The 25,148-nt window shown below is 43.9% G+C and overlaps 1 pseudogene; it reads left to right on the forward strand.

Annotated features, from left to right (window-relative positions):
• Positions 1-25,148, forward strand: part of LOC129483223 (liprin-beta-2-like) — a 201,372-nt pseudogene that overhangs the window by 35,278 nt on the left and 140,946 nt on the right.

A 25,148-nucleotide genomic window follows, 5' to 3' on the forward strand; every position in this document is an offset into this window, starting at 1 on the left:
TTGGTTGGATACTGTACTGTTGAAATCCCCACGTTGATTCCAGTTTCAACTTAGCTGGATTGAATGTGGTCAATAAGGGGTTGCACCATGAGCTAAAATAGAAAGGTAAAGTGATTTTGGCTGCTCTTCCGTGCTTGGAAAGTCAGATTGACTCAACAAGAGTTTATACTTAAATACGTTTTAAATTACGTGCTCAGGATTTTACAAGCACCATAGAAGAATCAAAAGAAACGTAAGACAGTTTTGCACTGAGAAACTTAGGCTGAGTGACCAACTCACATAAAATTATTAGTCATCTACCTGAGGCAGAATATGATGAAACATTAAAGAGCACAGTTTAAGACAAGACCCAGAAGGTCAGCCAGTAGATGGGGAAAGGAGAATGGCACCATGTAAAGAGGAGGAGGTAGAAATGGGTTATGAAAGATGGATTGATCTGAGAGGGAGGAGTGGGAGGTGAGTAGAGTGTTGGGTACAAAACCTTGGGATAGTTGTTGTAAAGGAAAATGGAAGAAAACTCATTAAAAGGAAGAAATGGAAAATGATAAGTAGAAGTAGTGATTACAGGTCCCAGCAAAACAGGAAATCAAGGCTCCAAACTAGAAGTGGAATGATGAGCTTTCAGGAAGGAGTTAAGAATCAGTTCTCCCAAGCCTGCAGGAAGAAAGAAAGGAAAGAAATAAGAGGTAATATATATTATACTATTATGCACTGAGGAAGAAAGTGTCTAAGGGAGCTCACGCAAGATGGCCTTAACTATTGTCCATTACAAAGGCTCTGAGATCACCTCCTAAACATAGTGGGAAGAGAGAGTACAGGAGGAGAAAGGAGCCAGTCTGGATAGAGATCAACCATGGAGTGCGTTCCAGATTATAGAGGACACATAAATAAAGGCCCACTGAGAAGCAAGAAGGGCAGATCAAAATCAAACCTGCAGTTATCTTTTATTCAACCAGTGTTTATTGAACACCTATCGTCATTCTTCCATTCAACAGACATTTAGTTATCACCCACTGTATGTCACATGCCAAGGCAAATCTACTTGTGAAGAATGCAGAGTCTATTAGAAGACAGAGACATATATGCAGTCAAGTCTAACCTTAGTGCATTCAGAGTAATGCCTGCTGTAATGAAGGTTCATCTAGATACTGTCGCTGGCATATAGCAAACAGTGAATTCAAGGAAGATTTCACAGACCAAGCCCTGATAGAGGTGGACCTTAAGGAATGGGGAAAGAAGAAGAAAGGGTGGGAAAAGACGGTCCGTGCAGAAGGAATAAAAGTAGTGTGTGAAAAAGCATGCCATATATGGGGAGGTTTTGAGTGACCTGGTAGGTAGAATGTGGGAGTAAAGGAAGAATAGAGACAATAGGGTATTTACCTAGTGGATCTTACTGCCAACATTCTTAATGCAAAGGAAACAAAATTGGCAGAAATATAAACACAGGTGGACAGAACAGCCTTTACCTACTTAAGTTAACACAAGGATATAACATTGATCGCTCTTAAATTCTGTCTTATGTTCCTATGGTGACTTTTAATATACTAAACTACCCTTGAGCATTATGAGTGCTTGTAAATATCAATACAGTATTGAGAAACATAAATATGCTCATTGTGAGTCAATTTTCAGTATCTGTTTCTATTTGGGGCTAATTTAGGAGAACTGGTTTTGGAACACCTCACTTCCATATCATACAAAGTAGCTTGGGAGGAAACACTGCTTTCCTCTTGCTATAATTTCCTCCAACCAGAAGAAAGATCAGTTTTGTTTTGTTTTGTTTTTCTTAAGACAAGTTATCGCTTTATTGCCCAGCCTGGAGTGCAGTGGCGCAAACATGGCTTGCTGTAGCCTCCACCTCCTGGGCTCAAGTGATCCTCCTCCCTCAGTCTCCAGAGTAACTAGGACCACAGGTGCACACCACAATGCTCGATGGTTTTTTGTTTGTTTGTTTGTTTGTTTGTTTTAGGTGGAGTCTCACTCTGTTGCCCAGGCTGGAGTGCAGTGGCGATCTCGGGTCACTGCACATGCTCAGCTGTTTTTTATTCATTTATTTATTTATTTTAGAGACGGGGTCTCACCATGTTGCCTATGCTGGTCTCGAACGTCTGGGCTCAAGCAATCCTTAGCCTCCCAAAGTGCTGGAATTACAGGCGTGCACCACCACGCTTGGCCAGTTTTGCTTTTCGTCCTCACTAAACAGCAGGGTTTTTTTTTTTCCTACTTACTGAAATGTATCTGTTTCTAAAATATTATTACTTGTATGGGATTTTAAAAACAGATGCCTGTTTTTTTCTGGTTCTAAATTTGAAGGTATTATTTTCTTTTTCAATTGAACCCTGGGTGGCCCCATCTAACACTTTTGGATTTCAACTGGCTTTTATTTCTATTGTATTTCAATGAAGAATCAGGAAATTCTATTGGGATTACATATTTTATGGTTATGTTGAGATTATGAGAGATACCACCTACACTACTGCATATATTTCAAAATGATGTTTTTAGGTTTTCTGTTCTTTGTGAGCCTCTTCATGTGTCTCTTTCATGACTTGCATATGAGACAGCTGAGGAAGAAACAATCTGTACGTCTTTTCTCAGTCTATACTTCCCTTGGCTTTTATGCCATGCATAAATATGCCCAAATATGATTTTTTTTTAAAAAAGGGTGTGGGGCATGAGGGAGGGGAAGAAATAGTAAGCATCAATGTATGCAGAGCACTGATCCAGATGCTGGGGAGATTACAAAACAATTTATAGGCTCTGCCCTGGAATAGAAGGTAACATTATATGAACAAGCAAACTCATAAGAAGTTAATAAGATCAGGACAGAAAGTGTTAAAATGCAGATAAGTGAGGCTAGTCTGCGCTACCAGGGGAAGTCACTGTGGCCTGAGTGTTTAAGCTTTTGGAGGAAGAGAGACAGACCTCATCAGCTCGGGGTGCCCCCTACCCACTCACAAATCTTTGCCTGCCCCTAGGTGTGTGTCTGTTCTCAGTGAAGAATACTAGTATCCACTGTTCCTTGTGGGTCATTATTTTCTGCTTGTTAAGAAATGTTTAGTTTGGCAAAAACATGCTTATATGCTTAACATGCCTGTCTTCTTTTGTGGTAAATGAACCAAATTGCATTCTCATATTTTCTGTTTGACAGTGACAGCTGTGCAGATTCAATTCAGGCCCCTTGGACTAAGAACACTTGTGATTTTCATTTATCTACAATATATCATTCTTAGAGAAGATCAGCCTTACCCATATTACTTCCTTTTTCAGACAAATGGACACCTACCTGGGAACAGAGATGTGTATCAAGAAAGGCTGGCACGTTTCGAAAATGATAAAGAATCCCTCCTTCTTCAGGCAAGTGATTTTTAAATATTGTTCTTTGCTTGCTGCATACAAAGACTGTTTTAAATTGGGGTGGCAAATTCAGATTGCTTGCACCCTGACTGCTAATAGAAACCAGTTCTATTAGCAACCAGACTGCTAATAGAAATAAGCATGGTAAGCCATCTGTACACAATAGGGAGTAGTGAGGACTGGGGCAAAATGATGGTTTGTACACCCAGTTTAGAAGGAGCTGCCATTAATCAACCTCAGCTCTTCCAGGGCCAGTCTGAATACAGATGCAGTGTCATCTGATCTCATCTCCCATCTGATCTGATCTATTTTTTTTTTTTTTTGGAGGCAGGGTCTTCTTATTTTGCCCAGGCTAGTCTTGAACTCCTAGGCTCAAGCAATCTTCCTACCTCAGTCGCCTAAGTAGCTGGGATTACAGGTGTGTAGCACTACACTTGGCTGGATCTGACTTTAAAATATATTTTAATATGTATCAGTAATTTAGATATATGAATATAGCATAAAATCTGTAGATATGTAAGTTTATATTTCTGAATCTGAAATCTGAGTAAATATATTTAATTTTTCGATTTTAAAAATGATACCCTGTGTGAGACAAAACACAACAGTGACTAGAACCCTCCTTGTGGGCTAAATTTGAGTTTGCTTCTTCATCACGTTTTAAATGCTCGACAAACATTTTTCTTGGGTATATTGAGCAAAATGAATTGAAGTATATTTGCTGGGTGATGATTATTGAGGAAAAACTCAAAGATCTGCTATAAGCACTAGAGTTGAAGGACTAGCCCAACAGCTCCTTATGCACCTTTGAGTATATTGAGTTGCTCCCTGGCTTTGAACGCGTCTGTGATCAGTGTCATCTTCAAAGAGCTCATGGAACTTCAATTCACTGGGTTCTTTTCCTTATTCTTCTTGAAGTATCGAATTTGAATAGCTCTTGATAATTTCTATTTGAAACATTAACTTCATTTCCTCTCTTCTAATAATATCTCCACTCTGCCCGCAAAAAAGATGTGCACACTCTCTCTCATAAATGGTTGAAATGGCTTTAACCAAAAAGTATTGTACATTACTAATCTACACAAATTTTCTCCAAAATTGTATAGGACTCCCTAAATCAAAAAGCAACGTATAAATAGGAATGCGAGGGACCACTGTCTTCTTGGTACTTCTCAGATTTTTTTTTTCTTTACAATCGTATGAGTGGTAGGATCATTCGTTTTTTTGTTCCATTTAGAGAAATAACATATGCAGTTGGACCTGAATTCTTTTTCACTCATTGCAGTATTTTATTCTAAATACAGCTAAGCATGTTAACAGACCAGATGGAGGATGAGGGAGAGAAGATTAGAGATTTGGAGTTTTGTCTTGAAGAGCACAGAGAGAAGTTGAATGCCACAGAAGAAATGCTGCAGCAGGTGCGTGCAGAGGCCATATCCGAGATGGGATTTCCCTGCTGAACTATTTGAGATGCTGCATTTCTATGTTGTGTTTGCTCTGATGCAGCAGTAAGTTTCTTGATTCACTTAGACCAGCACATTTAAAAAAAAATTGAGAGTAGCAGAGTCTCAAAACACATGCACAAAATATAAAGTGTTTATGTAATTAGAATCTGGAACAAAATGTCAACAGGATTGTGGCTTATTTTTATTTTCTTCCTTTGCATTCAGATGGTTTCCTAACTCTCGCCTATAAGCATATATTTTGTGATTAAGAAAAAAAGATAATAGTAAAAAATCTAAGAATCCAATTTAAAAATGGGCGAAAGATTTGAATAGACATTTCTCAACAGAAGACATACAAATGGCAAACAGACATATGAAAAGGTGCTCAACATCATTGATCATCAGAGAAATGCAAATCAAAACTATAATGAGATACTATCTCACCCCAGCTACAATGGCTTTTATCCAAAAGACAGGCAGTGACAAATGCTGGCAAAGATGTGAAGAAAAGGGAACCCTTGTACACGGTTGGTGGGAATGTAAATTCATACAACTACTTTGGAGAACAGTTTGGAGGTTCCTCAAAAAACTAAAAATAGAGCTACCGTATGATCCAGCAATGCCACTGCTGGATATATACCCAAAGGAAAGGAAATCAGTATATCGAAGAAATATCTGTGCCCTCGTGTTTGCTGCAGCTCTGTTCACAGCCACCAAGATTTGGAAGCAACCTAAATGTCCATCAACAAATGACTGGATAAAGAAAATGTGGTACTTATACACAATGGAGTACTATTCCGCTATAAAAAAGCATGAGATTCAGTCATGTGCAACAACATGAATGGAACTGGAGGTCATTATGTGTAAAATAAGCCACGCACAGAAAAACAAACACCTCATGTTCTCATTTGTGGGATCTAAAAATAAAACAATTGAGCTCATGGAAATAGTAGAAGGATGGTTACCAGAGGCTAGGTAGGGTAGTGAGGGATGAAGGAAGAGGTGGAGGATGGAGAAGGGGTAAAAAATATTAGTTTGAATAAGGCCTAGTATTTAGTAGCAGGTCAGGGTGACTATACTTAATAATAATCTAATTGTACATTTGAAAGTAAGATTATAACTGGATTGTTTGTAACACAAAGGACAAATGCTTGAGAAAATGGAGAGCCCGTTCTCCATGATGTGATTATCAGACACTGTATACCTGTGTCGAAACAGCTCATGTACCCCATAAATAGATATACCTATTATGTACCCACAAAATTAAAAATTAGAAAAGAAAAAAAAAATAAGAAAAAAGATGAGCACCATCTATAACACATAGGACAGGCTCCGTAAGGTTGTGGAAGGAGTATACACTGGAGCAAAACCTCGTAGGTTTCCATTCCTGCTGTGCCTTTTTTTCTCCTCTATGACATTAGGCAAGTTCCTAACCTCTCTGTTATTAAGTTTCCTCATCTTTTGATTAAGGATAGTAAGAATTTCTAACTGATAAGATTTTTGTGAGGATTGAAACTGTATATGTCACAACGGTTGCCTAGCATATAGCAAACATAGTATCATCATAATCAATGTTATTATCAGACTGAAGTATATATATGGTTTATGCATGTGTATCTACATAACATGTCTCCCTAAGTAAACTGACATGTGTTTATTTCTGCTCAAAGGAGGGTAACTAAAGTGAATGATTTTTTATATATATATATTTTTATTATACTTTAAGTTTTAGGGTACATGTGCACAACGTGCAGGTTTGTTACATATGTATACATGTGCCATGTTGGTGTGCTACACCCATTAACTCATCATTTAACATTAGGTATATCACCTAATGCTATCCCTCCCCACTACCCTCACCCCATAACAGGCCCAGTGTGTGATGTTCCCCTTCCTGTGTCCATGTGTTCTCATTGTTCAGTTCCCACCTATGAGTGAGAACATGCGGTGTTTGGTTTTTTGTCCTTGTGACAGTTTGCTGAGAATAATGGTTTCCAGCTTCATCCATGTCCCTACAAAGGACATGAACTCATCATTTTTTATGGCTGCATAGTATTCCATGGTGTATATGTGCCACATTTTCTTAATCCAGTCTATCGTTGTTGGACATTTGCGTTGGTTCCAAGTCTCTGCTATTGTGAATAGTGCCACAATAAACATACATGTGCATGTGTCTTTATAGCAGCATGTTTTATAATCCTTTGGGTATATACCCAGTAATGGGATGGCTGGGTCAAATGGTATTTCTAGTTCTAGATCCCTGAGGAATCACCACACTGACTTCCACAATGGTTGAACTACTTTATAGTCCCACCAACAGTGTAAAAGTGTTCCTATTTCTCCACATCCTCTCCAGCACCTGTTGTTTCCTGACTTTTTAATGATCACCATTCTAACTGGTGTGAGATGGTATCTCATTGTGGTTTTGATTTGCATTTCTCTGATGGCCAGTGATGATGAGCATTTCTTCATGTGTCTTTTGGCTGCATAAATGTCTTCTTTTGAGAAGTGTTTGTTCATATCCTTCACCCACTTTTTGATGGGGTTGTTTGTTTTTTTCTTGTAAATTTGTTTGTGTTCATTGTAGATTCTGGACATTAGCCCTTTGTCAGATGAGTAGGTTGCAAAAATTTTCTCCCATTCTGTAGGTTGCCTGTTCACTCTGATGGTAGTTTCTTTTGCTCTGCAGAAACTCTTTAGTTTAATTAGATCCCCTTTGTCAATTTTGGCTTTTGTTGCCATTGCTTTTGGTGTTTTAGACGTGAAGTCCTTGCCCATGCCTATGTCCTGAATGGTATTGCTTAGGTTTTCTTCTAGGGTTTCTATGGTTTTAGGTCTAACATTTAAGTCTTTAATCCATCTTGAATTAATTTTTGTATAAGGTGTAAGGAAGGGATCCAGTTTCAGCTTTCTACATATGGCTAGCCAGTTTTCCCAGCACCATTTATTAAATAGGGAGTCCTTTCCCCATTGCTTGTTTTTGTCAGGTTTGTCAAAGATCAGATAGTTGTAGATATGCGGCATGATTTCTGAGGGCTCTGTTCTGTTCCACTGGTCTATATCTCTGTTTTGGTACCAGTACCATGCTGTTTTGGTTACTGTAGCCTTGTAGTATAGTTTGAAGTCAGGTAGCGTGATGCCTCCAGCTTTGTTCTTTCGGCTTAGGATTGACTTGGCGATGCGGGCTCTTTTTTGGTTCCATATGAACTTTAAAGTAGTTTTTTCCAATTCTGTGAAGAAAGTCATTGGTAGCTTGATGGGGATGGCATTGAATCTATAAATTACCTTGGGCAGTATGGCCATTTTCATGACATTGATTTTTCCTACCCATGAGCATGGAATATTCTCCCATTTGTTTGTATCCTCTTTTATTTCATTGAGCAGTGGTTTGTAGTTCTCCTTGAAGAGGTCCTTCACATCCCTTGTAAGTTGGATTCCTAGGTATTTTATTCTCTTTGAAGCAATTGTGAATGGGAGTTCACTCATGATTTGGCTCTCTGTTTGTCTGTTATTGGTGTATAAGAATGCTTGTGATTTTTGCACATTGATTTTGTATCCTGAGACTTTGCTGAAGTTGCTTATCAGCTTAAGGAGATTTTGGGCTGAGACGGTGGGGTTTTCTAGATATACAATCATGTCATCTGCAAACAGGGACAATTTGACTTCCTCTTTTCCCAACTGAATACCCTTTATTTCCTTCTCCTGCCTGATTGCCCTGGCCAGAACTTCCAACACTATGTTGAATAGGAGTGGTGAGACAGGGCATCCCTGTCTTGTGCCAGTTTTCAAAGGGAATGCTTCCAGTTTTTGCCCATTCAGTATGATATTGGCTGTGAGTTTGTCATAGATAGCTCTTATTATTTTGAGATACGTCCCATCAATACCCAATTTATTGAGAGTTTTTAGCATGAAGCGTTGTTGAATTTTGTCAAAGGCCTTTTCTGCATCTATTGAGATAATCATGTGGTTTTTGTCTTTGGTTCTGTTTATATGTTGGATTATGTTTATTGATTTGCATATGTTGAACCAGCCCTGCATCCCAGACATGAAGCCCACTTGATCATGGTGCATAAGCTTTTTGATGTGCTGCTGGATTCGGTTTGCCAGTATTTTATTGAGGATTTTTGCATCGATGTTCATCAGGGATATTGGTCTAAAATTCTCTTTTTTGGTTGTGTCTCTGCCATGCTTTGGTATCAGGATGATGCTGGCCTCATAAAATGTGTTGGGGAGGATTCCCTCTTTTTCTATTGATTGGAATAATTTCAGAAGGAATGGTACCAGTTCCTCCTTGTACCTCTGGTAGAATTCGGCTGTGAATCCATCTGGTCCTGGAGTTTTTTTGGTTGGTAAGCTATTAATTATTGCCTCAATTTCAGAGCCTGTTATTGGTCTATTCATTTTATTTTATCTTCTATTTATTTTATTTTTGAGATGGAGTCTCGCTCTGTTGCCCAGGCTGCAGTGCAGTGGCACGATCTCGGCTCACTGTAACCTCCGTCTCCTGGGTTCAAGGAATTCTCCCGCCTTAGCCCCTCGAGTAGCTGGGATTAAAGGCATCTGCCACTACACTAGCTAATTTTTGTATTTTTAGTAGAAATGAGGTTTCACCATACTGTCCAGGCTCGTCTCAAACTCCTGACCTCGATTGATCCGCCTGCCTCAGCCTCCCAAAGTGCTGGGATTACAGGTGTGAGCCACCACGCCCGGCCTAAAGTGAATAATTTTTAAAAAGTGTGTATATTCAGTAATTATACTTTACTGCATCCTCTACTTGATAGGTGCTGCTTTGCGATCATAAATGAGGTAAATTCACATATGGCTGTTTATAATAAAAGAATTATTGAATGTATCTTTTAACTTCCAATAGGAGCTTCTAAGTAGGACATCCTTAGAAACTAAGAAGTTGTCCTTCCTTCCTTCCTTCCTTCCTTCCTTCCTTCCTTCCTTCCTTCCTTCCTTCCTTCCTTCCTTCCTTCCTTCCTTTCTTTCTTTCCCTCTCTGGCCCAGGCTACAATCTACTCGGCTTGCTGCTGCCCGCGCCGCGGACTGCCTGGGTCTGCCGGTGCGCGCCACCGCTGCCTGCCTTTTCTCCTCTGGATGCAGGCACGTGTTCGCCATCTTGGCCACGCTGCTCGCCAGCTCCTGACGCCGAGTGCTCTGCCCGCCTCAGCCTCCCGAGGTACTGGGACTACACACGGAGTCTCGCTCACCCAGTGCTCGGTGTTGCCCGGGCTGGAGTACGGTGGCGTGGTCTGGCCTCGCGGCAGCCTCCACCCCCCGGCCGCCTGCCTTGGCCTGCCAGGGTGCTGGGATTGCAGCCCCTGCCCGGCTGCCGCCCCATCTGGAAGGTGGGGAGCGCCTCTGCCCGGCCGCCCCGTCTGGGAGGTGAGGAGCACCTCTGCCCGGCCGCCCCGTCTGGGAAGTGAGGAGCGCCTCTGCCCGGCCACCCACCATCTGGGAAGTGAGGAGCGCCTCTGCCCGGCCACCCACCGTCTGGGAAGTGAGGAGCGCCTCTGCCCGGCCACCCACCGTCTGGGAAGTGAGGAGCGCCTCTGCCCGGCCACCCACCGTCTGGGAAGTGAGGAGCGCCTCTGCCCGGCCACCCACCGTCTGGGAAGTGAGGAGCGCCTCTGCCCGGCCACCCACCGTCTGGGAAGTGAGGAGCGCCTCTGCCCGGCCACCCACCGTCTGGGAACTGAGGAGCGCCTCTGCCCGGCCACCCACCGTCTGGGAAGTGAGGAGCGCCTCTGCCCGGCTGCCCCGTCTGGGAAGTGAGGAGCGCCTCTGCCCGGCCACCCATCGTCTGGGAAGTGAGGAGCGCCTCTGCCCAGCCTCCCATCGTCTGGGAGGTGAGGAGCGCCTCTGCCCGGCCGCCCCGTCCGGGAGGAAGTGAGGAGCGCCTCTGCCCGGCCGCCCCGTCCAGGAAGAAGTGAGGAGCGCCTCTGCCCGGCCGCCCCGTCTGGGAAGTGAGGAGCGCCTCTGCCCGGCCGCCCCATCCGGGAAGAAATGAGGAGCGCCTCTGCCCGGGTGCCCCGTCCGGGAAGAAGTGAGGAGCGCCTCTGCCCGGCCGCCCCGTCCGGGAAGAAGTGAGGAGCGCCTCTGCCCGGCCACCCATCGTCTGGGAAGTGAGGTGCACCTCTGCCCGGCCACCCACCGTCTGGGAAGTGAGGAGCGCCTCTGCCCGGCCGCCCCGTCTGGGAAGTGAGGAGCGCCTCTGCCCGGCCGCCCCGTCCGGGAAGAAGTGAGGAGCGCCTCTGCCCAGGCGCCCCATCCGGGAAGAAGTGAGGAGCGCCTCTGCCCGGCCGCCCTGTCCGGGAAGAAGTGAGGAGCGCCTCTGCCCGGCCGCCCCGTCCGGGAAGAAGTGAGGAGCGCCTCTGCCCGGCCGCCCCGTCCGGGAAGAAGTGAGGAGCGCCTCTGCCCGGCCGCCCCGTCCGGGAAGAAGTGAGGAGCGCCTCTGCCCGGGCGCCCCGTCCGGGAAGAAGTGAGGAGCGCCTCTGCGCGGCCGCCCCGTCCGGGAAGAAGTGAGGAGCGCCTCTGCCCGGCCGCCCCGTCTGGGAAGTGAGGAGCGCCTCTGCCCGGCCACCCACCGTCTGGGAAGTGAGGAGCGCCTCTGCCCGGCCACCCACCGTCTGGGAAGTGAGGAGCGCCTCTGCCCGGCCACCCACTGTCTGGGAAGTGAGGAGCGCCTCTGCCCGGCCGCCCTGTCTGGGAAGTGAGGAGCGCCTCTGCCCGGCCACCCATCGTCTGGGAAGTGAGGAGCGCCTCTGCCCGGCCACCCATCGTCTGGGAAGTGAGGAGTGCCTCTGCCCGGCCACCCTGTCTGGGAAGTGAGGAGCACCTCTGCCCGGCCGCCCCGTCTGAGAAGTGAGGAGCGCCTCTGCCCGGCCACCCATCGTCTGGGAAGTGAGGAGCGCCTCTGCCTGGCCTCCCATCGTCTGGGAGGTGAGGAGCGCCTCTGCCCGGCCGCCCCGTCCGGGAGGAAGGGAGGAGCGCCTCTGCCCGGCCACCCCGTCCGGAAAGAAATGAGGAGCGCCTCTGCCCGGCCGCCCCGTCCGGGAAGAAGTGAGGAGCGCCTCTGCCCGGCCGCCCCGTCCGGGAAGAAGTGAGGAGCGCCTCTGCCCGGCCGCCCCGTCCGGGAAGAAGTGAGGAGCGCCTCTGCCCGGCCGCCCCGTCCGGGAAGAAGTGAGGAGCGCCTCTGCCCGGCCGCCCCGTCTGGGAAGTGAGGAGCGCCTCTGCCCGGCCGTCCCGTCCGGGAAGAAATGAGGAGCGCCTCTGCCCGGGTGCCCCATCCGGGAAGAAGTGAGGAGCGCCTCTGCCCGGCCGCCCCATCCGGGAAGAAGTGAGGAGCGCCTCTGCCCGGCCACCCATCGTCTGGGAAGTGAGGAGCGCCTCTGCCCGGCCACCCACCGTCTGGGAAGTGAGGAGCGCCTCTGCCCGGCCGCCCCGTCTGGGAAGTGAGGAGCGCCTCTGCCCGGCCTCCCCGTCTGGGAAGTGAGGAGTGCCTCTGCCCGGCCGCCCCGTCTGGGAAGTGAGCAGCGCCTCTGCCCGGCCACCCCGTCCGGGAAGAAGTGAGGAGCGCCTCTGCCCGGCCGCCCCGTCCGGGAAGAAGTGAGGAGCGCCTCTGCCCGGCCGCCCAGTCCGGGAAGAAGTGAGGAGCGCCTCTGCCCGGCCGCCCCGTCTGGGAAGTGAGGAGCGCCTCTGCCCCGCCGCCCCATCCGGGAAGAAATGAGGAGCGCCTCTGCCCGGGTGCCCCGTCCGGGAAGAAGTGAGGAGCGCCTCTGCCCGGCCGCCCCGTCTGGGAAGTGAGGAGCGCCTCTGCCCGGCCGCCCCGTCCGGGAAGAAGTGAGGAGCGCCTCTGCCCGGCCACCCACCGTCTGGGAACTGAGGAGCGCCTCTGCCCGGCCGCCCCGTCTGGGAAGTGAGGAGCGCCTCTGCCCGGCCACCGACCGTCTGGGAAGTGAGGAGCGCCTCTGCCTGGCCACCCACCGTCTGGGAAGTGAGGAGCGCCTCTGCCCGGCCGCCCTGTCTGGGAAGTGAGGAGCGCCTCTGCCCGGCCACCCATCGTCTGGGAAGTGAGGAGCGCCTCTGCCCGGCCACCCTGTCTGGGAAGTGAGGAGTGCCTCTGCCCGGCCGCCCCGTCTGGGAAGTGAGGAGCGCCTCTGCCCGGCCACCCATCGTCTGGGAAGTGAGGAGCGCCTCTGCCCGGCCTCCCATCGTGTGGGAGGTGAGGAGCGCCTCTGCCCGGCCGCCCCGTCCGGGAGGAAGTGAGGAGCGCCTCTGCCCGGCCGCCCCGTCTGGGAAGTGAGGAGTGCCTCTGCCCGGCCACCCCATCTGGGAAGTGAGGAGCGCCTCTGCCCGGCCACCCCGTCCAGGAAGAAGTGAGGAGCGCCTCTGCCCGGCCGCCCCGTCCTGGAAGAAGTGAGGAGCGCCTCTGCCCGGGCGCCCCGTCTGGGAAGAAGTGAGGAGTGCCTCTGCCCAGCCGCCCAGTCCGGGAAGAAGTGAGGAGCGCCTCTGCCCGGCCGCCCCGTCTGGGAAGAAGTGAGGAGCGCCTCTGCCCGGGCGCCCCATCCGGGAAGTGAGGAGCGCCTCTGCCCGGCCGCCTCGTCCGGGAAGAAATGAGGAGCGCCTCTGCCCGGGTGCCCCATCCGGGAAGAAGTGAGGAGCGCCTCTGCCCGGCCGCCCCATCCGGGAAGAAGTGAGGAGCGCCTCTGCCCGGCCACCCATCGTCTGGGAAGTGAGGAGCGCCTCTGCCCGGCCACCCACTGTCTGGGAAGTGAGGAGCACCTCTGCCCGGCCGCCCCGTCCGGGAAGAAGTGAGGAGCGCCTCTGCCCGGCCGCCCCGTCCGGGAAGAAGTGAGGAGCGCCTCTGCCCGGCCGCCCCGTCCGGGAAGAAGTGAGGAGCGCCTCTGCCCGGCCGCCCCGTCTGGGAGGTGAGGAGCGCCTCTGCCCGGCCACCCATCGTCTGGGAGGTGAGGAGCGCCTCTGCCCGGCCACCCATCATCTGGGAGGTGAGGAGCGCCTCTGCCCGGCCACCCATCGTCTGGAAAGTGAGGAGCGCCTCTGCCCGGCTGCCGCATCTGGGAAGTGAGGAGTGCCTCTGCCCGGCCACCCATCGTCTGGGAGGTGAGGAGCGCCTCTGCCCGGCCACCCATTGTCTGGGAAGTGGGGAGCGCCTCTGCCCGACCACCCATCGTCTGGGAAGTGAGGAGCGCCTCTGCCCAGCCACCTATCGTCTGGGAAGAAGTGAGGAGCGTCTCTGCCTGGCCGCCCCGTCTGGGAAGTGAGGAGCCCCTCTGCCCGGCCGCCCCGTGTCTGGGTAGAAGTGAGGAGCTCCTCTGCCTGGCCGCTCCGTCTGGGAGGTCTACCACGGAGGCCAGAAGCAATGTAGGGGCTGGACGTGGTGGCTCACGCCTGTGGTCCCGGCACTCTGGGGGGCGAGGCGGGTTGATCACTTCGGGCTAGGAGTTCGAGACCAGTCTGGCCAACTTGGCAAAACATGAAGAATACAACAGACAAACCAACCAACCAACTCAATGACAACAAAACAGGTCTACCCTGGAGTCATACTCTAATTTTTTCTATTTTCCTCCCTTTCTGATCCTTTATCCCACTTTCTTTTTCTTCCTCTTCCTTCTCCCTCTTCTTTGTCAAATAGAGGATTGAGTTATTATCACTGATCCATATAAAGTCCCTCTCTCATTTATTTTAACTCCCACCCCCATTTCTATTCCCCGACTTCCCATGTGCAACCTTCCTAATATGTTTGATACGCATCTTTTTGTTTGTATGTATTTTTAGAAAATGTTTATTGTTTTTTTTTGTATGCAAAAAAATTAATAAAAAAAAATAAGTCTTATGGTACGTACATTTTACCATGATTTTTTTTTTAAAGAAAAAAAAAAAAAAAAAAGAAGAAACTAAGAAGTTGTATCTGATGCCTGAAATATCTAACTTGAAGTTGAAACTGACAGCTGTAGAGAAGGACAGATTGGATTATTAAGATAAGTTCAGAGACACAGATGTGAGTGATACAGTCTCTCCTCCCTCTCTCTCTCTATCCCTCTGTCTCTGTCTCTCATACACATACATTCCTAGGGCAAAGTCTTCTCTGGAGATGTGCAAGGAAGGCAGTTAATTACTACATGCCCTCATCCTGCTTCGTTTTAAGAATAATCTTTGATTATATTGACTTTTTATCACAAAATGCTAGTGACAATTTTTTTTAGACTTTTCGTATGAAATATTAATCTTTTTATCAACCTTTAGAAATACTTTTGACTTTAGGATATTTGGAGCATCCATCCATTCATGCTAGTTTTCTTTATTTTGTAAATAATGGGCTTAAATGCATGGTTTTACTAGTAGTTATTATTTAGGCACACTGATTATTTACTATGTAATTGGATTTTTGAAATCTATAAAGAAAACATGCTTACATTATATAATCACAAAACCACAGAGCCTTTTCGAGGTCATCTAATTTGGCCTTCTACTTTTAGTCTATTCCACATGTAAATCATTCCAATTAAATAAGACTCACTGTACTTCTACGAAACTCAGGGTACATTCTATAACTTGAAGTATCCACAGTGGCTAAACAAGCTTTATTGTTTGCTATCTCTATTTTATTAATCCAGGCCTTCTAGTTTGTTTGCTGTGTGACATTTGTCAAGTTCTTAACCTCTCTGTTTTTTTTTTTTTTTTTTTGGTGGATGGAGAGAGCATATCCTTTTGAAATATATTCATTTGAAATGAAGTATAAAGAGTTGCAGAAATTCCTCTCTCTGAGGGCCATCTCCCCTCCTTTTTTCTTTCTATTTTGTTTCTTTGGTTGGAGTATGGAAAGGTGTCATGCTGGATTAGAAAGTGGGTACCAAGGAGAGAGGAGAGAAAATGGTTAATTTATTTTTCCCTTCTGTTTTTATTTCAAACATGTTTTTTATGCTGACTGTATGCCAGCATGGTACCAGGCATTACATACATTATCTACTGTAGGAAAATCCTTTATAGATCTGGAAATAACAAGGTTTACTCCATTGCTATTTTCAAAATTAAATTTTCTGTCAAAGGTTCAATTACAGTGGAAAGTCTTGGTATATGTCTTGCTTCCTCAGTAGCAAAAGGACATCTTTCATTTGGTTCATGTTTTAAGTTTTTTTTTAGAGATAGGATCTTACTGTGTTGCCCAGGCTAGTATGGAACTCCTGGCCTCAAGCAATTCTCCCATTTTGGCCTCCCAAAGCACTGGGATTATAGGCATGAGTCACCATGCCCAGCCATGTTTTAATCTTAAAACTCTTTGTCAGTTGCCTATGTGAGCATGTTTCTCATTTGATTGAAGCTGGGGCTCTTAAACAAGACTTAGAAAGTTACTCAATTTAAAATTCTTGGTTTTGTATTTTCTCTAAAAATCTCTTTTGATATTTTCTTCTTTCCCCTCTTTTTGTCAGGTCCTAACCCCATAGTTGCTAGGTAAGGTAACAGTAAAACTCAGTCAACAGATGGACAGCATGGCAGTGGAGCTAGCTCTGCTACAGGGAGGAATTGACGGTAGATATGGATAGAGGTAGTCTTCTACATTGTGTCCGCAAAGTCAAGGGGAAATATTCACCTGTTGTTAGCTTAATTTGGATATGAGGTGTTAACCAAATGTTGGGACTGAATTGCAGTAGATGTGTTAATTTATTTTTGTAAGACCCCAGAGCAATATTTACATCCCTTGAGTTCAGCTGCCTTTTTTATCAAACTTTTTTTCCCCACTTTTTCATTATTTCACTCATACACTCTTAATCACATACAAAGTGATTTTGTTATCAAACTTCCAGTACACTCAATCCCTGATAATGTCCTAATAAAAATTCAGTGCTATTGCTAAAATATACCCAGAGATTAGAGCATATGGGGTAAACTTTGTGATGTTACATATGAAAATAATGAAAATAATCTTCACTATTAAACTAATATTCTCATGTTCCTGTTATCGTTCCCTTAATAAAAATATTTTCCTAGGTGTTTCATGAGTCCATAATATTTAACTATCTCTTAGAATTTTAGATTATTTGGATATTAATATCCAATAAAATATTGGCATGGGGAAGAAGTATGGGCATTTCCAAAGGACTGAGCACTGGAAGATTCAGGACTTGGCTTGTCCCCGGCCTTGCTAATGGGAGATGGTCAGCATCATTCAACAGTGCCCCCTTCTGGTAAGAGCACACATGTCAGAGACAGTTCTTGGGGGAGCCCTGAGTTCTCTGAAAGGGAAAAGGGAAAGGGAACAGAGATTTTCTTTCTTAAAAGGACTGAACTTCTAATAAGAACTTTTTGAAATAATTTGTATTCTGTTTTTTAAAGTTTGACATTAGAAAGCTCTTTCCAGATTTGCCAGCTTGTGTTGTCAGGGGAAGATATGATTTCAGGTTGGAAATGTAGACCATATTTAAAGTATTGTCATGAAATATAGTAGAGTAGTTTTTGTTAAAACAGATAACTTATCCCAGTTTATAATTCCATTTTTTTTCAATTGTTTCTTTTTTGCACATTGCCACTATTTCTAAAGGAAGTAGTAAAAACAGCAATAGCAGACAGGAGGAATTCACTGCTATTTCTTAACAATGAGAAAGTGGGAAAATATATATTTAAAAAGATCATATTGATGAATATCACTAAGGACTCATATTATGCAAGGATGATTAGTTAACTGGGAAAAGGTGATTTTTTTCTTTGAACTTGAATTCTGACCTGTTAGATGAGGAATCACAAATATGTTATTGAATCATGTCAAACAGTTCTTGACCTCATTCATAAAAAGAAAATATATATCATCTAATTGAAATATTGTATGATTATTAAGTGACTCTTAAGGAGTAACTGTGTAATTATGATAGGTAATATTTTGCCCATTTTATAAGAGACAACAATTTAAAAGCCTGTGGGTTTACTGGGAAGTGTATTTCATTATAGCATCCCTTCTCTTAGCCTTTGTGAACTTGAATCATTATATTTGGAAATTTAAAATAATCCGTATTCACAAAGTTTTATTTCTTTTAACATTATTCTACTTGTAATTTTTGGCATTCTTGGATAATTTTGTCCTGTAGTCTATGAATTTGTGACCCAGGAATACATGCATATCTTTGTAAAAAGAGAGAAGCTAGCTGGGCACAGTGGCTCACACCTGTAATCCCAACACTTAGGGAGTCCGAGGAGGGCGGGTCACTTGAGGTCAGGAGTTCAAGACCAGCCTGGTCAACATGGTGAAACCCTTGTCTCTACTAAAAATACAAAAACTAGCTGGGTGTGGTGGTGGGTGCCTGTAATCCCAGTTACTGTGAAGGCTGAGACAGGAGAATATCTTGAACCCAGGAGGCAGAGTTTGCAGTAAGCTGAGATGGTGGCACTGCACTCCAGCCTGGGTGACAGAGCAAGACTCCATCTTAAAAAAAAAAGAGAGGGAGAGAGAAGCAAAAATATAGTAACCATTGTAGGGATCTTTGTGGCTTGTAGTAAAAATAAGTCATCTCCCACGCAGGGTATTTGAGTGTCTCTTTTGGAGGAGTTAATATTGCTTAACATTCTAATTTCCTTTCCTACTCTCTCGGCTCTGGACAAAAATACACCATTATTTCTCAGAATACTTGGACAAGTTTTATGAGCAAATTGGTTCTTTAAAAAGTGACACTAAATAAAATAAAAAGTGGCAGTAGAAAAGATACAAAATCGTGTTCTGTCATGTAAACACTAGGATTGGTTTCTCTTTCATTTTCTAATTACAAAATTAGGTGAACTGCAGGGCCCTCAACCACTTTCCAGTTGAGAATTGTCATTAAACTTACAGTAAACTCAATCTCTGATAATCTCCTAATAAAAATTCAACACTATTGCTAAAATGTATGCACATACCCCAAAATTAGAGAATAGTTGAGAAACTTTGTGATGTTATATATGACAACAATTAAAATAGTCCTCAAAATTAAAACTGATTTGACTATTCTCATGTTCCTGTTACCATTTACTTAATAAAAATGAAATATTTCCCTGGCTGTTTCATGAATCTTAAGGATTCATGGCTTAAAGGATTTAATTTTCATTTCATTCTCCCATATTAGGTTGATGAGCAATCCATATTTTTGTGGACAAAGGAAGAAATTACAAATTAAAAAAAATACCCAGGTATCACTGAGAAGGTTCAAAAGGTAAATGGCTTTACTAAAGAATGTGATATACTTAAAATACGAGATAGCATTCTATAAAATAGAATAGAAATAGCACTCTATGAATAGCATTCATAGAGTCATTTTTAGGATAGAAATATCTGACAAATAATAGATATTAAGCTACCTTTCTTAAAATTACAGTCACCTTTTATTTTCATAAGCCCATCATTTTAGGGCAGAGGCAGTGGGGATTTAAACGAATGTTTTTTGTTTTTTTTGTTTTTGACAGAGTCTTGCTCCTTTGTCAGGCTGAAGTGCAGTGGCGCAATCTCGGCTCACTGCAACCTCTGCCTCCCAGGTTCAAGTGATTCTCCTGCTTCAGCCTCCCGAATAGCTGGGACTACGGGCATGTGCCACCACGCCCGGCTAATTTTTTGTATTTTAGTAGAGATGGGATTTCACCATGTTGGCCAGGATAGTCTTGATCTCCTGACCTAGTGATTCGCCCACCTCGGCCTCCCAAAGTGCTGAGATTACAGGCGTGAGCCACCGTGCCCAGCCAATGCTTTGGTTGCTAAGGAGGTAGATTTATTTCCATTTATCTCATCTGAATCATTCAACTTTAACTCTAGGAGCTGGTGACTTAAGATTTCTAAGCTGCTATTTTATAGGTATAGGTAACTGTGTTACCACTTTCCTAATGCACTTTCTTGTTTCTTCTTGGACAGGGGCTGATTCGGGAGATCAATGATTTGAGATTAAAAGTTAGTGAAATGGGCAGTGAGAGACTTCAGTATGAAAAAAAGCATAAATCAACCAAAGTTTTTCTCGCAGGTTAACATTTTCAAACAAATGGCTCCACTATTCATCTATGCCCAATAATATAAATAAGATGTTTTCTACCTAGTATATGATAAAGAAGGTATTTTAAAAGTAAATGAAGTTCCCCCCAAGCTGGAAACCTTCTTGAATTTAAACACCACTGATCTGAATTTAAAAACAAGGCTTAACTCATCCAACAGAACATAACCTGCCCTTTCTCTGAGTTGTATCTAACCTCCTTTATAAACTGATACTGTTTTCTTGGTTATTTAGCTTGTCTTTTTCTATCTGTAGTTTTCTTTCACTCCTCTGTCTCTTTACCAGTCTTTAATGGCCAAACTTTCCAGCATGAAAATCAAGGTGGGTCAGATGCAGTATGAAAAGCAGCGGATGGAACAAAAATGGGAGTCACTGAAGGTGTAGTAGACATTGGGTGATGGGGTCCATGGCCTTTTGCTTTCTGGCTTGTTTTGCTGAGATGATGTTTTTAGTGGCATGTGCATTCATTCTGTGTGTGTGTCACCTGTTGATTAAAAATCACCTCAAGCTGATTGAAGGAACAATGGGATCCCTGATGTTGTTTTCAGAAATACATGAAATAATTAGTAAAAAATAATAAACGTAAAATGAAAGAATTTATAAATTAAACTCTCTTAGACTATCTGAGACCCAAGCCTAGTAAAATAATTGTAAACATTCGCTTATGAAAGAATTCTGTTTCGTATCCACAGTAGAGGTCACTTTCCTCTTTAGGGACTTTCTTGATGGTAAATGTACAGCAGTTGACATTATCATGGCTGTGAATAGAAATGACTGCTGAGAAGCAGCATGGTGAGAACAGGTTCACACTTCCTGCCAGTGCTACTGAAGATTTTTTGTACTTGTCCACTCTGCTCCTACCAGAAGTCAAAACTACAGGGCCAAGTGCCTCACTTCACTGGAGAACTACATCTTCTCATAGTACTAAATGTAATAAATATATCTTTAGAGATTCTGAAAGTAAAATGTGATATTGAATATAAAGCTGTACTTCTTAGCATTGCATAGCTGTGTTTTCTGTGTTAAATACAGCCAGCAAAATTTGTTTGCTAAAGCTAATTCTTTACTGAAAGGAAACTGAAAATTTAAACGTGAGTACATAGAAGGATGGACTTGAAATCTTATATACAGTTGTATAGTTAAAAATTAAAAGAAGGCTTAACTATCTGTTTTCTAAATTTATTTTTTCCCGTTATTGTAGGAGATTCTGTCCTTTTATCTTAGTGATGTGGGTGAATTATTTAGTTCCATGATTTGGGTAAAGTTGTTCATGACTTGCTACCTTACCCATGAATGAAACTCTGTGCTTGTCAAGGAAGCATGAGTGCCAACTTGAAATGCCGAATAAATGTCAAGCTAGTCTTTTCCAATTTGCATTTTATTTTGCTTTTATGACACTAAGTATCTAATTTGATTATCTTCCTTGATTAACTTGGTCATATTTTTAAATTTGATGTAAGATTTAAACCTTAGGGCTATCCTATCCCTAATTATACTTTAAAAGATCTCTTTTTAATTTCATTACAAAGAAACTTGAAATAATTATATAATAACTATTATAAATGGGACTTCTGTTTATAATCTTTTTTTTTTTTTTTCTTTTTTGAGATGGAATCTGACTCTGTCATCCAAGCTGGAGTGCAGTGATGCAACCTCAGCTTACTGCAACCTCCACCTCCTGAGTTCAAGCAATTCCCCTGCCTCTGCCTCCGGAGTGGGTGTGATTACAGGTGCACGTCACCACTCCAGCTAATTTTTTGTATTTTTAGTAAAGTCGGAGTTTCATCATGTTGGCCAGGCTGGTCTTGAACTCCTAATCTCAAGTGATCTGCCCGCCTTGGCCTCCCAAAGTGCTGGGATTACAGGCATGGGCCACCATGCCCGGCCTTCTGATAGTCTTGCTTCCTGCTTTTTATTGCCCTTGTCTGATTTCTGATGCTTGCATGTAAATTTTGGGGGTTTTGTTTTTGTTTTTTGAGATGGAGTCTCGCTCTGTTACCCAGGCTGGAGTGCAGCGGCGCAATCTTGGCTTACTTCAACCTCTGCCTCCCAGTTCAAGTGATTCTCCTGCCTCAGCCTCAGGAGTAGCTGGGATTATAGACATGCGCTATCATGCCCGGGTAGTTTTTTGTATTTTTAGTAGAGATGGGGTTTCATCATGTTGGCCAGACTGGTCTCAAACTCCTGACCTCAAGTGATCCATCCACCTTGGCCTCCCACAATGCTAGGATGAAAGGCGTGAGCCACCACGCCCAGCCGCGTCTAAATTCTTGTAGATTTGTTTCATTCACAAAATCTGATTGTTGATTTAAAGAGCTAATATGCTCTCTGAATGTTCTCTTTTAGTCATGATCTGATAGTTTTAAATGAATTTGTAACTTGTAGGATGAACTGGCATCTTTAAAAGAACAACTACAAGAAAAGGAATCTGAAGTAAAAAGGCTACAAGAAAAATTGGTTTGCAAGATGAAAGGAGAAGGGATTGAAATTGTTGATAGAGGTAAGAAGATATATTTCACATTTGTCATCTCATTTTGTTAAAGTCCTCCAAAATCTGTAAAAGAAACCAATGATAGTCAATGTGTAGTTTTAGTATCAAAGAAAGAGCAGCAGAATCCAGCCAGGCCCAGAACCACAGGGGGGGATTCTCCAAGACCCTTTACCGTGACTGGGAATCCATTAACTTCCTCTTCAGCAGCTGGAAAAGGAGAATTCTGTACTTTATTTGGTGTTTAAGATTACTAGACTGTAAATTCTCATCACAAGAATGGAGTTGTCTCAATTGTAATGCAAGAGAATTTATGCCAAAGGAGTTAAAAAGAACCATCCCTATGTCCCGGGATCGTTGCCTTCAGAACTGAAATTAGATCTCTAAAGTAAGGGACTTAGAAACTGTTCTGCCCTTTTGAGAGAAGAGAAAAATGGTTCTGTATCTTTGGAAAAATTAGTAAAAAATTTATACCAGGGATTGAGCCCTCTACCTTTCAGAAAGCAAAAATAGGCTAATTCTGTTTTTGGAAAGATGCATGAATTTATCCAATTTTTTTCATAACTGAAGAAGTTTGTTCTGAGTATTATATGGACCATCATTTCTAATAAAGTAGGTTTTACATGATAGAAAATAGCCTGAATGAAATTTTTAAAAATTATATTTGGAAATATAATGCGCATAACATCTGGCAACACCAAGTCAAATTTAACCTTTTTTTTGTAATTATGAATGATGACGGTGGCACTATGAGATACCAGCCATGTTCTGAGCAAGAACATGTGAAGGGTAGGCTAGCATTCTATGTGAAGAACATGTGAAGGATAGGCTAGCATTCTGGAAAAGATGCCATAATGTTGATGAAGGCAGCAGAACTAGACAGCAGAACGTTATGATGATCAGTTTACTCTTTCTTCCCAACTTCTCTAGCAAGGATTGTCTTCAATCTGGAAATGACAGAACAATCAGCCTTTAAAATAAGGAAGTGCAATTTAATGAAGACAGGTAAGATAATAAGAGAGCGTTTAGTTACATTTTAAAATGAAATCATTAATTTAAAATGGTGATATATACCCATGGTAAGAATGTAAGCCAGAGCTGGCAACATCTCTGTCCTACAGAGAAATCCTTCCCCTGGAGTAGGATTGAATGAAGCCAAGAAGCTGAAAAAATTGCAGATGGGGCAAAGAAAGAGTCCTGGAGACTCAAGTCCATTAGATTGCAGCACCATTTGTGCCCTTTTAGATTTTTTTGTTTTTTTTGCTTAACTGAGTTCCAGTTGAGTTTTTTCTTTTAGTAAAAATGCCTGAAAAAAATAGTAAATTTACAGATGAGCATTCTGATGCTCAGAGGGGTAAAGCAACTCACCCAGATTACAGGCAGGAAGCAGCAGAGCCAGGTTTCTAACTGAGGTTTCTCTGAGCCACAAACCTGTTTCTCTTTCCATTTTTCCTCTATTGATCAGTAGTTTTCTATGAATCTGTTGTCTAATGAAAAGTACCTAGGTCCTCTGGGAGAATCCTCCTACTGTTATTGTTTCTAATTATCTGTTCATCTTTCAGATAGAAGAACATCCATTCTTATATTGATGTCTTGCGGCAGAATGTGAATTTCTGCCTACAGTGCCCACAATGGCATCAAACCTATTATTATGTTCAGGTCAACATTCAAACTCACAAAACTACCATAGGCCTCTTTGGCATCAGATTCACTCAGAGAAACATGGGACAGGGCTGGGCGTGGTGGCTCATGCCTGTAATCCCAGCACTTTGGGAGGTCATGGAGGGCAGCTCACTTGAGGTTGGGAGTTCGAGACCAGCCTAGCCAACACTGTGAATTTTTGTAAAAATACAAAAATTAGCCGTGCATAGTGGCAGGTGCCTGTAATTCCAGCTATCAGGGGGCTGAGGTGGGAGGATCGTTTGAATCTGCGAAGTGGAGATTGCAGTGAGCTGAGATCGTGCCACTGCACTCCAGCCTTGGCGACAGAGTGAGACTGTGAGACTGTCTCAAGACAAAAAAAGAAAAAAAGAAGAAGAAGAAAGAAAGAAAAGAAAAACGAAAACATGAGACAGGAACCACAATTAACTATAGGTGGTGTCAGATTTCCCTCCAAATTATGCAGCTGCCCAGAGACAGCTCAAATGCATGAAGGTGTATGCATATGAGGCAAGTGCAGGAACCACCCTGACTTAAGGTCTCATTCCCTTCAGGAGCCAATATCACCTGTAACAAACTAGATGTGTCATTTCTGGCATCACTACACATACTCAATTAAAACAGTCAGCACATTCAAGGATGCTAGAAGCTACAATCTCCATCAGGTATTTATGGTGCATTTATAGTTCCTCCCACTCCAGATGCAATTTCCAATCAGAGATCATTTTTATTATAAGCAATGTTGCTGAGTAATACTGTTAACATAGTACTCTAATCTGGTTCTAGGGGAACAGAACTAGAATGTTTAAACTAAAGGTCAAATTCATATGGAGCAGAGAAAAGATTTTGTTAACTCTTAACCCAAAATGCCCCACTGATAGCAGGTTTGGCTATATGGTTTGCTTTAACCAAAGGAATGCAAGAGGAGGTGACTTACACCACCTCCAAGCAGAAGGCTTGTGAGCCATTGCATGATTTCATTCTTATTCCCTTTCCTCTGCTGTGAGACAAGGGTAGCAGCAATACCTTCAGCTTAGGTCTCCAATGAAATGAAAAAGATATTTGGAGAAGAGCCATGGAAGAAAGGTGCAATGGATCCTCAGTTGTTATAAAACCTCCGAGAGAGAAACATTTATTGCTGTAAGCCATCACTAGTCAGAGGACTGGTGTTTACTGCAG

The sequence above is a fragment of the Symphalangus syndactylus genome, chromosome 5 (assembly GCF_028878055.3).
Source record: "Symphalangus syndactylus isolate Jambi chromosome 5, NHGRI_mSymSyn1-v2.1_pri, whole genome shotgun sequence".
NCBI classification, from domain to species: Eukaryota; Metazoa; Chordata; class Mammalia; order Primates; family Hylobatidae; genus Symphalangus; species Symphalangus syndactylus.